A 17,159-nucleotide genomic window follows, 5' to 3' on the forward strand; every position below is an offset into this window, starting at 1 on the left:
TGTTTATGATGAGATTAGAGACAGCATAATTGATAGCCATGCATAAAATCAAAGTAGAAATGCACAAGCAGCTTAACATTCATTTTTTCCATAAATCATACCATTCTTTTTTTCCCTCTCTCCTATTCTGCTCTACAAATCTATCAGCCACTGACGTAACCATTATCCCTCTGTTAAAACACTGTCACTTTTCATTTGCTGGTCTGTAGGTAAAACAAAGAAAATTATATGTTTAAATTTTTGTTTATCCCTAAAGCTGACTGAAAGTCTAATACTAGCTCTGTTCATAGAGGTCCCAGAAATTGTAACAAGCTCTGAGTCAGAAAAAAACCTTTCGTCCATACAATTCAAGCCCACATTTTACATTAGTGGTTTATACAACATAAAAGGGTAATAACATCTTCATTATTTTCTCAACCTTAAACTCAATCTGGTAAACCAATTCACTGGTAAAGATGACTGTTAAAAGTGACACATCTGACTGTCAGACCCTGCAACCAAAGGGTGTAACAACATTCTTAAAGTCGTATAAAAAGAGAACTGGTTTTCTTTTTGTCTATGTGGGGTTCACTATAAAAAATTTAAATATTTCAGTTGTTTTACATTAATACCACCCCTAATTCTAACCTTATTTCTTGCTTGCTTTCCAGTTGTATGACCAAACAATAATGAATCACTCACTTCATGTAATATTCATTCTATTCCTGTAGTCAGGAATAGAATGTAGATGATCAGGTCCTGTAGACAGGACCACAAACTTGTATTTCTTCGTTTTCTAATCCATAATGTTAACCTTAACTTTAGCTGTAGATTTCCATATTCCTCAGTCACTGATAAGAATTAAAGTGATAACAATGATCCATTGTCAAAGCAATCTGAAGTGGTTTTATTTTGAAGGTATGAAATCAGTACAATACCAACCTACTCTCACTTTTTGAAAATTAACAGTAACACTAACACAAGCTGTGCTGTAACTAACAATGATTGCAATATTTTTTCAATCAACAGGCATACTTTAAAATAAAAATATAATTATTAAAAAGTGGTTCTTATGAGAGCACTTATGAGAGCACTATCTGCAACATTCAACTATAATTATAGCGCTTATCTCACTGATTCACATAACTTTAACCTTAATCTTCATGTGTTTCTCAATCATAAGTACATGTATAAATCAGGAAACATAAGCCATTATTGTTATTAACAAAAATCCAAACCAAAACCAAACCAAACCAAACCAAACTAAACCAAACAAAAAAAAAAAAAAAAAAACACTACAAGCATAGATATTACTTTTCTTATACAATGTATGGGCATATTCTATCATTTATCCAATTCGTTTTTTGTTTGAAAACTAGGTGTTTACAAATTTTCATGGACCCATGTAAGCTGACACACACACACACACACAAATAAAAAATAAAATAAAACACCACAGTGTTTTAACACTGTCATTAACACCTACATTCATCTCTACCCTAGAGTAACACTCAGTGCTGCCACAGAAGATGGTTTTCATTTCCTCCTACCCAACCCTAATGCTTGTTACTGAAATATTAACTCTTATTTTACCCCTAAGTTGTGGTTTCTAAAAAGCTGCACAGAAACCTTGGAGTAATTAAACAAACAAACAAACAGATATCAGTGTCAATGCTTTTTCCAGTTCACTTATCTTTCTGGATTGTACCACACATACAACCACAGAGTTTCAGCTTCTTTTTTTCCCCAAGCCTGACTCTAACCAAACCTTCATCCATCACATGGTCTCCTGACTGCACTAAAACTCTGTTCCTGAAAGGAATATCAATTATTTTCCCGTCGTCTATGTCATCAATCATTTGATTGTGAGACTGTACTTGTGTCACAGCAATAGACCCAGACCTTCCTTCCACTCCTATCTTAAAGTTGCTGTTATCCTCTTTGGTTGGAACGTTTCCACAGAACCTTAGATGATCCCATCACAACAACCAGCAATTGTTTTATTTTTCAAAAGGCACAAAGCTTAATCACCAATTTGTCCCTTCCCTCTCCTAACCTTAAATCTACAAGTTTTGAAGCATCAAGGACTGCCAGGGCCTCTGAAAAGAAAATGGGCAATTAGCTGCAGCTGCCCCCAGAACTCGTATTTTCATGCTGTGTAGCTCTAAATACTTCTCGTTTTGGAGTAGCCCAGATCCTTCTCCTAACTGTATCCCTAGCCATAACATTAATTCTTGCTGTTTACAGAATTCCTCAGCTCCTCAGCTCTCCTCCTTATCTCTCTTCAAGAAATAAAAAGATCTCCAAACAAAAAGGACCTCATTTAACTTTCCTGGTTACTCTACTACCTAAATACTTTTGCTTCTCTTCTTTCAGAAGCTGTTACCTAATGCTAAACATAAGCCTCTCTTTTTGAAAAAAAATCTATGTATAGATGCCAAGAACTAAAAACCTAAAAATGTTTCTTATAAAGAAATATCATCATTGACTATATCCTTATGGGTTTATTAGATTGCATCTGAAAATCTTGGTTTTTATTTTTTTCTAGACCTAATTATTTTTCATAGACCTAATTATCCCTCTTTAATAATTTTGATGGACCCAGGAGTGATGTAAGTGATCAGAACAGAGTGATCAGAAGGTTGGGTACAGGGTGGCAACAAGGAGGAGGCATTTTCTAAACACATATATGCACTGGATATTAGGAAAAAGCCAGATGTCACTCCTTCAAACTTAGGTTTGTTTCCTGCTCTTACCTTCAGACAGTGGCTACTTTTCTGATAGCCAAGGCTGTCTGTGTTAGGAAAATGGTTTGAAGGCAAAATTGCAGCAGTTGAAAAGAACCTGAAACAAGTCCTCAGTAGCTATACAGGTGTACATACACCCATAAATCATACTAGATGGGAGTGTGTGACTTGATAGAATAAAACTGTAAGAGTTAAAGACCAATAAATCATCATCATCATCATCTGCATAAAGAATTGGGTAGAAATTGCATGATATATGTTTATATAAGTTTAATATTTTTTACAGAAAAAAAAAAAAAAAAAAAACAACACACATGATGAAACTATAGCTACCATCCTATTCCCACTCTTCATATTACCCCTTTTCTTCTGACTGGAATGAAATATGTTTTTTTTTTCAGTGTTCAACACTCACTGTGAATGGGACTGGGACTGGTTCTGTGTCAACAGGCACAAATATTAAATGTCATGTTTCACTCAGGGGTGCAGGTAAAACTGACATGCTCAGGATTTATTCTGCATTTTCTAAGAGGCTGATTAGAAGTATATCTGTAAAGAGTTTTTACAAAGACTGCCAATTTTGGAAAAGCTTCTAAACTAATCCAGCAAACATACTGATACGCTCCACAAATGCTGTGACTGGACAAGCACTTGGATGGTGTTATACTTGAGAGATTTAGTGTGGCACCATTGCAAAATGCTTAGAAATTCTGATGTCATGTTTACCAGTGGGAAAATCAAGGAAGAAGGTTTAACAGTCTCATAAACTGAATCTCTGTCATCCTTCTTTGCATCACAGGCCACTAGTCATGCATGTACAATAAAGATTTCCAAGGTCTCTGTGCTGAGATGTGTGTCACTAGATAGAGTATAACTTTAAAAATTGTAAATGTATTCCTGAAGGAAGAAACTATCTATTTCCCTAGACTTGCTGGCAGGATTAGACTGACTTTAGCACTGTATATATATATTTTAAAAAACACTGCAAAATATTCAAGAGTGTTCCACAAAGAACACTGCATAGGATATTCTTCTTAAACATATGGCAGAAAGCATATTAGCATGAGTAACTTCTATGACATTTCCCCCTCTTCCCATCCTCAGTGTCACTGTGAGGCAAATACAAAGTGTAAGTGAGGATCTGAAAGAAAAAAAGAGACAAGTAGTAGCTGAAAATCAAGGATAGAATTCAAAATCAGAGGCTTCCCAAGGCCCGGGCTCATTCTTAAACAGGTAGTTGCATTTCAATAGTTCTTGCAATAAAAAAATCTCAAAATTGAGAAAGTCCTAAGTCAACTGATCAAGCCATGAAGGGATTTTTGTGTGTATTTACACATCTGTGTAATTAACCTACTAATGAAATTCTTGTGACTAGAAGTTTTAACAATCCTGTCTCTACCACAGAACTACTTCAGTAAATCATGTAAGTCCAGCATGCCTGAGCTCCTCATATTCAAAACTGGAACAACAATGCTTCTCTTCTGTAGTCTATAACTGTGAGAAATTTGGGAATTAAACTGGGTCTACCAATGCCAGAGGCTACCCCAGATCATCTGTGTCCACTGCCAACAACAGAAAGCTCTAGACGTAGTAGCAATCTTGCAACATTAAAAATAAATCTAAATGCAGGGGAAGAGTTTCCATCTTCTCTTGCAGTCTAGTCTTTTGAGGCTCATGGGAGCCCAATCAGCCTGTTAGCCTGTTATGTTTAGTAACTAGCAATACTGGTCTCAAAAACAAAACAAAACAAAACAAAACAAAACAACAAAAAAAAAAGGCAGAGAAGATTTGCTTTTCTTCAGTCATCCAGTGAGTCAGAAATCTGATAAACTTGAACTCCAAATTCATCACTGTATCCATGCACTCATCTGTAGGTCATTTTATATAGTTCTGGGAATGTATTAGGGAAATCATGGTATAGAAATGAAGCAGATTTTCTTGCACCAAAACCTTGGTAGCTGACCTCCTGAAAAAGAGAGACCAAAACACCAAAATACGTCATCTTACTTCTTTTCCAGATTAAAACTTCAGCTGCACTCATCAGTAGTTTCACTGACCTTCCTCACTGTCATAGCTGTTCTTCATGTGTCATGCCCCAAATCTGTGCTGACTGCATGTGCTCCTGCAGTTTGTGACTTAGAGCACTCTAATGGGAGTGAGTATCTCATATTTTGTGTCAGGTTGATGCTAAAATGTGATTTCATAGATAACCTGGCAAGATGATTTTTTAGACAAAAAGCAAATAGCCATCCATATATCAGCTACACAAAGTTTGAAGAGTCTTTGCTAATAGATGTACTAAGAATGGACACTTGCTACTTAGAGAAATTGTTAGGAATGCAAGTAATAAAAATCAAGGATTATGGCACACTTTTCTCAGCATTATCACATTCTTAGAAGGAAATGAAGCAACTAAAAAAGTACTTTAACAGATAAATTCTATTTTTCAACCATGCTATTAGCATGTTTCTCTACTAGAGTTTTCAGACACAAAGAGCACTGAGATTTTCAGTTTAGGCTTTCATAACTGGAACAAAGTTGATCTCATTGAAGCTGACAGTGGAGAGACTAAGCTGATCCTAAGAGTAATTTCAAATGACAAAAAAAAAAAAAGGCAGGCAGCATTCAGCTTCAAAAAGTTAATGGTCCTTTAGGCTGAGATCTTAATACAACAGGAAGACAGCCAAATTATCATCTCACCAGGACCCAGAAAAAATGACACATTAGGGTATTACCATGTAGACTGAAGAGCCCAATCCAAGTAAACAAGAGAAAATGATGCAGATGTAGCAGGACCTTCTTGTTCACTTACGAAAAGGTCCTAGGTGCTGCAGTCAGAAGCTGGAGCAGATTTCAGAACATGTCAACATTTCTTAGAGACAGGCACTGTCATACACGTAGTGAGTGGAGAAACAAGAGAAAGAAATGCAAAAGGATGGACTTTCCCATTTTTGTTTCATAGTGCATTGGTGTGCCTGGTTCCTCCTCTGCATTAGTGGTTGTATCTAGCCTTGACATTAAGTTTAGTCATTAAGAAAGGTGTGGGCTTTTACATTTCTTACCATACTGAAAGCTGCAAAGATATTTACTATGTTTTCTGCATTGAGCTGTAATAGGAACTGGAAGTCCTGTTACACTGACAGAAACACTGACAGCATCAACAGTGCATTTTTAATAAATATTGATATCAGCTATTTAGAGTTAATGCAATTTGTATAGATAGCCTCCATCACAGTACTTAACTGAGGTTCTTTAACAGTCTGTAATATAAAAGTCAGAATAAAACCATGTTTAAAATGCTAATTCCCTTTAAATGATTCTTCTTAGAAGAATGTGTAATTATCTGTTTAACAGCAATTACAGACAGTTATGTCCCTTTCATTTTAAAGAGAATTTCCCTAAAATTTTTCTATATATTTATTTTCCACTGTACAAGGAAGTATGATATTTTAAAAGCATGATAAGAAGATGGTTTAGGATGAGGAATAGGGGATGAAGTTTCTTTCTGAAAGGTTTTTCAATTGAGATAAAAGGCTATCCAGTTCTGTTTTTCCTCAATCTCCAACTTTTTTTATCAAGCATGAAGCTGATGCTAAATGACAAAGTGCTTCTCACCCACAAAACCCCAGAATATTTAGTATACTTAGTACCTTTAAAAAATAAACCCCGATCACCTTGTTTTTTCAAGCTTTTCATGAGTAGATGGATCATGGTTTTGTTGCAGCCTTTCCTTAGAGATCAGACTTCACAGGTCGTGGACTAATTTGCACAGAGGGCACATCAGAAGGCCATTAACAACTACTATAAACACATTAATAAGCCTTAACTAGTTCATTGGCTGGCAATCAGGAGAGCTGTGGCCTCAAGCAGCTACAGAGGAACTGGCCTGAATTTTTGTGTATTAATCCTAGCGAAGTGACAGATGTTGTTTACATCTAGTGTTGGAGGATTCCCCTTGAACACAAGCTTGCATCAGGCTGCGACAGACTGATCTGGCACCACAGAGCACTCCACTCCTCTTTAGGCAAGTTCATCCAAAAGTAAATGGATTCCCCTCAGTATTCACAAACAGTTCTAACCCTCAAATAATTATGGTTCTCGTCAAACTTGTAGGGCCTATGCCAGCTTGTGTGAGGAGAATGACAAGAAAAGCACATTCTGAATGTATAATTTTGATATGACAAACATGAAGTATTCAATTCTATAAAACATTCTCTGCCACGACTGTTATGTCCCTCCTGAAAACATAAAGGAAACATGGACACACATGTTTATTTTATATAACGCATGTGACATAAAGGGCACTGCCTCAAGCAATGTTTGCAGACAGCATTGGGAACACAGCACCTGACCCAGATCCTCTCTAATTTTTGTGCTTGAAGATTTTCAGGACTTCCAGTGATTCCTTCAAGGAACTCTTACATTGCTTATTCCAGGCTGTGGCTCCAAGGATAACACATGTCACAGCCCCCAAGAAAAGACCTTTTCTGAATTGGACACAATATTTTCCTTTTTTTCTTTAATTTACTTACAATTCTGCCCTTCCACTGATCTAAAGAATAAATAAATAAATAAATAAAACACACACACACACACACACAAAAAAAAAAAATACCACTAACATACATGCAATAATTTCATGCTATAATAATGACACCTGCATGCTGTGTCAAAAAATTCACTATGTAAATGATAACACCTCACTTGAGTAACCCTCTTAGGTTGATCTTTACAAGAAGAAGCAAAGAGGGCCTTCATTCAGAAAATATCAGCTGAGGAAATTTCATCCATAGAGTCACTCAGAGCTCAGCTACTTAAAATTGTATTTCGGAGCCTAAATTCCACTGAAGTAAGACTATATTCACATTGAGACTGAGATAATTTGTCATTACTGCCCTTCAACTGATGGGAAGATTTCTCCTTAAATATTTTAAAGAACTCCCCAACAGATGGATAATACTGCTGCATGATCCAAAATGCAGTGTTAAAAAGTGATAGTTTTACATTTCATTTTTAAATAAGACTGGTGAATTTATTATTGTCAAATTAAATGTCATATCTGGTGGGTAAAAATCTTCTTCCTCTTTAGAAGCATCTTTTAAAGAGAAAAGCAGTTAGAAAAACAACCCTGTATAGGAATGATATTTCCTGTTTTATTGGAAATCTGAGATTTATGAACTAGATCTAAACAAATAAAATCATTTCATGCTTCCGTGATAATCTTATTATAATGGAAATCTTGTTTTTAAAATAAAAATGTGTGTTGCTTTCTAAAAAATGCCACAGTTGCAATTTCTGAATGGTTCCTTTGAATTATTTACAAAAACAAAACGTAAAACAATAAATTCTCAGGGAATGTTCTAAATTCAGCAAGACAGCATTTTTTTTTGATGGGGGAACTTCTGCATAAAACTTCTGAACTGTTCACAGACTACAGTCTGTTAAAGGAAATCTAGCAAAAAAAAAAAAAAATCTGCTCTGGATGTTTTACAAGAGGTGTTTACATGCTCTTCGCATGTTATTCTTTCCTCCAATAATGTATTTGTTCCTAATACATTTTTTTTCTATGTCAGTAATTCTTATTCGTATATGGAGAACAGCTCCTCTGAATCACTTTCTTCCTGAACTTCACAGTTCAGCTCCAAACTGTATCAACAATAATGCTGGGGAAAAATAAATAAACAATTTTTTAAATGCCTACTACAGCTCCCATGTACACACTGTGAAGTATTTCATTTTAACATTTCATTTTCAATCCCTACATGCATAATCGGTTTGCTTGTTTGTTTCTGTAACAATGACCAGTCCACCAAATGTAAAATTGATTCTATCCTAGTATTTATATTACCAAAAAATCTGAGCATCTCCAGCTACTTGGAAGAGATGTAATTTTCTACTTTATTTGATTTCTTTGAACGTTATAGGACAAAGATTTTTAAAAGAATGGAGTTTTCAACTGCTTTTAAAATCAGATGTGTAAAATTCATTGAATGATGGAAAAATCAGAAAATGGGTTTTGCCTGTAGTTTTAGAAATCATCAAAATTGTAGTTTTCAACCCAAAAGCCTATAATCTACCCTTGCAGCTCGTTTATGACCATATCTTAAATTAGCTTGGCCATATTGCTCCTTTTTCTCACTATCCCTGGACTGTGATGAGAAACCCAAGTACAGCACTGCTTTCTACAGGCACTGGCACAAGATTTCATTGTCAGAGCAAGCACAGACAGAATGCTTAACCTTTTATTCCAGTGGGCTTCCAGTCATAATATGTCTGCTGCAAGTGGCTATAGACGGGCTCTATTGGAATGATAAACAGTAGTTCTTCAGATAGTTTAAAAATAACATGAAATAATGAAAATGAGCATAAGACTAAGGAGTAATTTATGGCAGAATGAAGAATATATTGGTCATTCATGCCATTAACTGCTTTGCACAGAAGATATGCAGGGTTGAGTAAATGGAATGTCTCTGCTTTCACTAGTCTACAGGTGTGATGAGAACGCAAACCAGTATGGGTGAGGTCTCCACTATAGCACATGCATGCAGGTAATTGAGACTGACTCCTTCATGTATGCCTGTGAGGGCAAAACTGAGCAGATACCCCAACATGTTTGCTCTTTCCCAAGTAAAAAAAGAAAAAAAAAAAAAAAGAATATTGTTTCTTTACAATCCTTACTGCTTTCTTTTGCAAGAAGCCTGTGCATCAGTGTGGATCCCCAAGCAAAATCCAATAGACTTCTAATATTTTGAATTACTAGCCATTTTTTTCAGCATGACACCATGACACTGAGCAGAACCAAGAGAAAACAAAGAAGACAAATGAATTTCTCTAAGAATACAATTTCAAATGCCTTACAGAATAAGGACAGGAAAGAAGACGGTTAGATAAACTTATTGTAAAATATTGCATGAGTGGAAAACTGAAGGATGGGTGTTAACCTAACTTCATCAGAAATAAATCTTTCTCTGCTGTGGTAAGATGCAATGCCAGGTCACATAACACCATCATAACAGCTACAACAAACATAACATCCCAGGAGTGCTGACCGTGCATAGAATAATAATAAATAATAACTAAGTATTTTACATTTATATAGCACCTTTCATCCCAAAGGAATCTGAAACACTTGACAAGTTTAAATATCCACACAGATTTGTATGCACGAAACAGCTTTTCCCACTGCTGAAACATATAACTTTCATAAATAGCAGTATGTAAGTCAGAAAACAAAGAAAATCAGTTAATGTAGACAAATCCACAGTGGAAATCTTCTCTCCTTTCTTGTGCTGCAGTGTAAGCCTGATAGAAGAGGAAAGAGAGAGATCCTGGTCCAATTTTCTTCTAGTTTCAGTTCTTCATTAGTTATGCAGTCTTCATCTGAAGAACCACGATATTCAAAATCTGACAGCATGGGCAACCTACTCTGTATGACTCTGGTTCAGCAGGGGCTTGGACTAGGTGATCCCAAGAGGCCCCTTCCAACCTGAAACTAATACTGTGATTTTCCTCTATAATTGAAGCAAAAATTTCTTTGGTGGTATATAGAAGCAATTGCACATTTTTGTCACCAGATACATACCTGATTATTTCCTCTCGATCTGTGAGAGATCACAACAAGTTTTTCAAGCTGCTAAAGCATCAGCTTAACTGTCAAAAAGGTATTTTCCCAGTAGTGATGTCAAGTTCTCAACCTTAAGGAAAATAATTCTCTTTGGCACAAGATAATGGATTTTTTTTTTTCCTCCATAGAAAACTATGAAAAAGCCAGCTGCTGGTCTGACAGTCTCACCAACTAGTAATAATTACTGGTGGGGACTGTGGAATCTATGATGCTCTGAAATCCTTGGTCTGGTGATGCTGCAAAATATGTCCATCTGCAACATTTTTCACTCATACCTGGAAATATTGTACAACAAATCTCATTAGTCTCACTGAGAGCATCACGTCTCCAAAGAGAATCATATAAGGTCAGTTGCACTGCAAGACAGAAGCTTTCAAAACCTTATGAAAGCTTATGAAGTTTATGAAAGCTGTAATGTAAATGGTCACACAACCTAAATTTATGAATCTATCATATTTCTGAAGCCGATAGGGAAACTGGCAAAAAGTTGAGATTAGGTACTCAAGTAAGCAGGATATTTTTATCAACACAAAAACTCAAGGGTAAATCCCAAGGAGATATCTCAGAGTCTAAAACTGTGTAAGTAAACTGTCTAGATGATTTGAGATGTGAGGTAGACAAACAGTGAAACCTGAAAGAATACTTCAGAGAACCCAAAGCATTTAAGTAGCCAACTAGTTGGTTTTGGAATAATTTCTGACAAGTAACCATGAGTTGGTTATATTATAAATGCCCTCATCTGAAATCCACAATGTGAAGAAAACATCAGAGAATTAAAATTTAAATCTTGATAAATATACACATACACATATGCACACACACTGTCCTGACATTTAAAGGGCAATGTTTAGCCAGCTGTGTTTCTATTTTCCTTCATGAGTCACAAAAGTATGATCCAGGCTAATAATAACACATAGTGAAATACATTCTCTCCATATTGCCGTGCTTTATGAGATGCTTTTTTACGTTAACTGTGCCAAAGCTCCAGGTGCTGGCCAGGTTAAATTGATGTTGGAAGAGAAGGAAGCGTTCTTCTCTATCATTGCATAGAAATAGATATCATCCCGTTCTGGCTCAGTACTGGGGAATAGAGAATAAATTAGGCTATATTTTTGTATAAATGAGTGGCTTGAGCTACAAAGCAGAACTACATAATTTTACATGTCTGAGTAGTAATTTGGGTATCTGTAAGTCTGCTTCCAAAGCCAAGAAAACATCTCTTTAAGCATTACTGAAGTTTAATACAGTGGACTAGAACCTGGTATGTCAGTGAATGCGCAGACTGTAAGAAATCTTCCTCCTGTATGCTAGAACTCAGGTCAGTCCCATACACTCCAAAGTCTCCTGTCACCCTCTCATATGATGTGGACCGACAGGGTTCTACTGGGACAATCACAGTCTGGGAACTCAGTAACATGCAGCCACAACCATCAAGGATCAAGTGCAGTACCTAAAAATGAACTGCTTACGCTACTCCCCTTTGAACTCTGTTTCTCAAATTGACTTCTACTGGGTGACAAAGGCAAAAATGTCATGGCATGATCTGGAAGAAAGAAGACAAGAAGTCAGGACAATGGAGAGATTTTTCCCCAGCTTTCCCCACTGTCAATGAGAATATAAATGTACTAAAATGAGATTTTCTTGTTTGTGATACTGAGTCTTTGATGGCTATGAATGCTTAAAGTGCAGAAAATGTGAATATTCACAGAATAGAGCAGAGGGCTCTTGCAGAGATCTTATATGCACAGACCCCTCAAACCAGCCACATTTCTCTAAAACAGACGGATAATGCAGAAATGTCTCCATGGGCACTAGAACTGCTACTAGGGTTCACAGCTATGTGAAAGATGACATTTATAGCAAGCACCATATTGATTTATTTGGCACAATAATACCCAGAAGTGTACCAAGTCTGGCTTCAAAGAAAGGGAACGTGTGCAGTAGGAATGCCCAGCTAGGTTTGTTTTTGCATGGTGGTAGTGCTAAAAGACCTGCAGAGCTTGTTCTGTTCCCTGGACGTAATGAATGTGCTGTAAATAAGGAACAGTGCTCTGGGTTGTTTTGCCTGCATCTCAGCTGTCATAGAAAGACAACTGGGAATGAATCAGCTCTGCAAGTTTCTATCCAGTGGTCACCACTCTGACAATGTGCAGAGAAGTTTAGGTTTAGTGTATATCCCTCTTTTCTGCAGGTATGGATTTATTCTATGGTATCAGAGAAAAAGAAATAGCCATTGCTTTCTCTAGTATCGAGATTCTAAAAGCAAGGAATAAAGTGCTGAGTAGAATCAAAAGACATCTGAAGGTATAGAAAAGGATTATGAAGGTATAGGAAAGGATTTAACATCAGATAAGAATCATGAGAAGGGAACCCAAGAATGGGGTGAGTAGGACGGTGCTACATGCTCACCACAGTATTTGTACTACAATTGTCACTACACTATGACATTCACATCTTCCAGATACCTTGCTGTGAATTTGGAAGAGGAATTTGATATCTGAAGCAAAGTTAAAGAGATAATCAATCTGTAAAGTGCTAGGAATATACATACATATTTAAAAGGAACAGATATATTCATATCGGTATGCTAGTTGAGCAGAAATAATAAGAAAAAAATGCACTGGGTGTAAGGTGCATTGGCATGAGTGAAGGACGTAACAGTTTAACCTTTCTGACATTTAAAAAACTACAAGGGTAAAGAGGGTCTGTTGATTGGATTCATTCCAAATAACTGTAACAAGTAAGAAAATGAGGTTCACACCCCAACCAGAAATCAAATGCAGAATAGGAACGTGAAAATTCCTTAATAAAGCTGCAAAACTGCAGCTGTGTATGTTTCATTAAAAGAAAAAAAAAAAAAAAAAGGTTGGAATCTTTGGATCACATTCACTTGTGATGCCAAAACTGAGAGAGTAGGATATACACCAAAGAGAAACAAAACACTCCATGGCTGAGAGATGTAGCAAAGATGGTCTCCATCCCTCTGCCCACTGTGAAGTGTTATGTACCCCTAGAAAACATGGTCAACAGAAGTGATCCATTTTAAGGTTAGGAACTGAAAATTAGTCCTAAGGTCAGATGCATTAATTTCCAAAGGTTCTTGTCAAAAGGACCTTCAGATTTTAGGATTGTAAAGAAGGGATACAAGGTAAGCTCCTGCTGGCACTTTATGTGAAGTTGCATGGGAGAACCTCCAGTGAAGGCAACAGGCAATAAGAGGAGTTACTCTGTAAAATTATAGTCTCAGTAAAAGCTTGTTTAGAGAGAAAACAAAATATCAGTTCTGGGTTTTATATTCAACTTTCCCAAAAGTTTGTCTGATAACTGTTATACTGTCATTCTTCTATAGATTATTTCCCATGTGACCTTGTTTTCTTTCTGGATAAACCTCTAATCACTGTGTCATTCAAGATGACCCCTTTTACTTTGGCCACATTTTCTTTACGGATGGATTGATTTTTTAATTCAGTTGTGCTCCTAGGTTTGGTGCAACCCCTAAGGATTACACTTTCTGCAACAGCAGGTGTATGTTCAAGGGAGACGCACCACTGACTGAGGGAAGAGGCATTTGAGTTCAGTTATTCTAAACTTATAATAACAAAAATTACACAGGGAAGTGCCCAAAGAGAAGAGTTTGTAGATTCACAGCAGGGCTCCCAGAGACTGCTGTATAAGATGTCAGTGTGAAAGGAAGAGCTGAGGCCATAGGGACCTCATCAGAAAGTGAAAGTCTGCTGCTTGGCTCAGTGAAACATATAATCTTCTTCTGTTTGTTAAAACAAAACAGAGCAAAAATAGATTTCGGAAATCAGAAGATTTACAGCAGCTCCCTTCTGTAGGAAACATGGCAATAAGCCTGCTGTGAGATGCTGAGTTGCTCAGCCATGGTGAAGTGAACACAGATCTGGACTATAATATTTGATGAGCAATTTGGTGCTTGTTTCTTTTACTTTTCTTTGCTTTATTGTACTTTCATGATATTCCTCAGGCAGATCCATATTCTTTACACAAAACCATAATGCCTGAGGCTTGTAACTCTATGACCCCTCTTGGTGCAATCATAAATCTTGCCTCTAGTTGTCTTTTCTTGGCTTTAAGTTGTCTTTTGTGTCACATTCACTTCACTTTCGCAAATACCTCCTGCAGGTTTAGAGGGGATGAGATTTTTGTTGGTTTTTATTTTTCCCTCTCTTAGCACTACTGTGAGGCTGTGGGTTTCCTGATCCTGCTGCTATTATGAAGGAACTGGTTAGAAAATCTCCAAGAACCAGAGACTGTGCCTGGCAGAGGTGAGCCCTTCATGATCTGGTGACTCTCTGCAACTGCAGAGAGACCTCTCCTCCCCTTGCAGTAAACTCTTCTCTTTTGCCAGTATCAGGTACTAGAGAGCACCTCTAAAATTACTCAGTTCCCTGGGACTCAGAGAAGTCTTTTTGCCTGAAGCACCTAAGGCTCAAATATCTTTTCCTATTGCTCCTTCCAACACCAGGGAGCACTCAGCATCTGACTGGGCTCCCTTGCCCTGTCCCTCCCTGCAAAGCAGCCTGTGCAGAGGCACCTGAATATTTTTGCTAGCAGGCTGGGCCTGGGCTGTCCTGAAATTCTGACTCTTCATGACACATCAACATCTACCACCCCTTCAATTAAACTGCTTGCTTGTTTGTTTTGTTTGTTCATCTAAGTCTCACTGTTGGATATTAAACATCATTTGCAGCAACCACACAAACTGGGCACTCATGGGTTTTAGAAAGTGAAAATTACCGTGAGTAAGGAGTGACAGATTATTATTTGTGTTCTATTATAATTAATTACTTTGCACAGCTGGAAACCATGTTACAAGTCTTAGGTGTTTGTAGGAATGAATGGCCTTGTAAAACGTAGCTGGCAGCTAAATCCATTCTTGTCATCCATGCTCGTTTTTGGTGTTCTCAGTGCTGGATAGATGTGCCTGCCAAAGGCTCTCATAGACCCATTACTGTCTGGAGTGGCTATGCTCTTAAATAGACATTTTTATTTTTCTCTGCCTTTTGAGTCATAGTAGTTACAGGCATCTGGGAAACGCCTGACACACATAAACAGCTAGGACTAGCCAGATAACCAGGAATTGCACAAAAACAGCTCGTTACATCTATCAATGTTTATACGTCAGAAGCCATCTGTTGAAATATAATTATTTCTCAGATCCATTTCTTAGCCTGCTGATATAATTCAGGACCCTACATGGCTGTTCATGTAAAGAATCATTAAATCTCCATTTTGTTTTGTGAAGGAATGATGAAAAGAGAAGGAAATTTTAATGAAATTGTCTCCCATTATTTTGCCCGCTTATAGTCCCATGAAGCTGTATGACTAGCAACAAACTCTGAAGCTTTGGTTAGCTTATGTAGGAATGCTGGTATTAGGTGAGTGACTGTGCAGCACTTGAAAAGACAACAGTTCCTGGTACACCAGTAGTAGTAAAACTGCCATGGCCAATGTGTCTGGCAGTCAGTGAGGATGACAAAAAGACAGAGTCTGGGAAACAGGTGAGCTCTGAGCATCCTGGTACCCACCACAGGAGGATGCAGCTGCAAGGGCTGGCTCAAGACATGGATGATGTTACTGCTGCTAAAAACGGGGGCAATAAATAAGATTATTCTTAGCACATTTTGGTGTTTTCTGCCACAATGCAGGGTAGCTGGGTTTGATTCTTAGGCCACAACTATAAACAGAAATATGGTTGGTACACCTACCATACTCCTGGGAAAGAAATGCAGAAACCTTTGTTGTCACAACCTCTTTTGATTTATGTGTACTTGACTAATGTTATATTATGTAGTTACTCAGTGATGAGGATATATTTCTTTCCATGGTAACCATTTTCTCTTTTTAGGGATTCCTCTTCTAAGCAAAGATTTAAAAGAGGTGGTCAGGAGAGGCTCATGTTAAAACTACTTCAGTCTCAGTGTGTGAGTGTCACTGACTGAAATGGAGGTAGGAATTGTGTGAAATGGAGGGAATTTTAATCAAAAAAAAAAAAAAGATTAACTCAGGCCTTTCCAAAGTATGTTTGAATTTAGCCTATGATAATTAATGATTGATGTAAATTTGCTGAACAACTGAAAATGCAGTGAATTTCTGTAGGAGTAAACTCTAATTTGGATTATTATCTCTTCCCTGGAGATAGGCTTCTGGCTCAAGACCAGGAAAAGGTTCCATCAGGACATAGAAGCAAAGCTTAACCGACCAGGAAAACAACATTAAACATATGTTTATATTTCAGTTGTCACAAAACTTCATGCAGACCTTTTAAATTAAAGGCCATCAAAAGCTATGCTGCATGTTCAAGCAGAGACACAAATGATAGCTTTTGACAGCCCATATATGCAGTGTGGGAAGATATTTTATGTGCAGTCTAACGTATGAGTCACTGGGAAAATAAACACACAATATAGTGAAGAAGAAGCGATATCAAACAAAATCCACTGTGAAAAACGAAGGTGATGGGAGCAGTCAGTGCCATGAAGGCTTGAGTGCCTTAGTACCTGAGAAGAATATAATCAACCAAGGCATGCAAGTAGTTCAAATACATTGCAGAAGTAACATGATCCTAGAAGAATGATGAACTACACACTGTAAGAGAATATCAAGTTTGAGACCAGCTAAGGAACCTAAAAGTACAGAAGTCCATGGGACCTGATGAGATGCATCCACAGGTCCTGAGGGAACTGGCAGTTGTAGTTGCTAAGCCACTGTCCTTGATATCTGAGGAGCCGTATCAGTTCAGTGAAGTTCCCACTGACAGGCAGAGGGGAAACATAACACTAAAA

This window comes from Anas platyrhynchos, chromosome 2 (genome assembly GCF_047663525.1).
Source record: "Anas platyrhynchos isolate ZD024472 breed Pekin duck chromosome 2, IASCAAS_PekinDuck_T2T, whole genome shotgun sequence".
Lineage (NCBI taxonomy): Eukaryota > Metazoa > Chordata > Aves > Anseriformes > Anatidae > Anas > Anas platyrhynchos.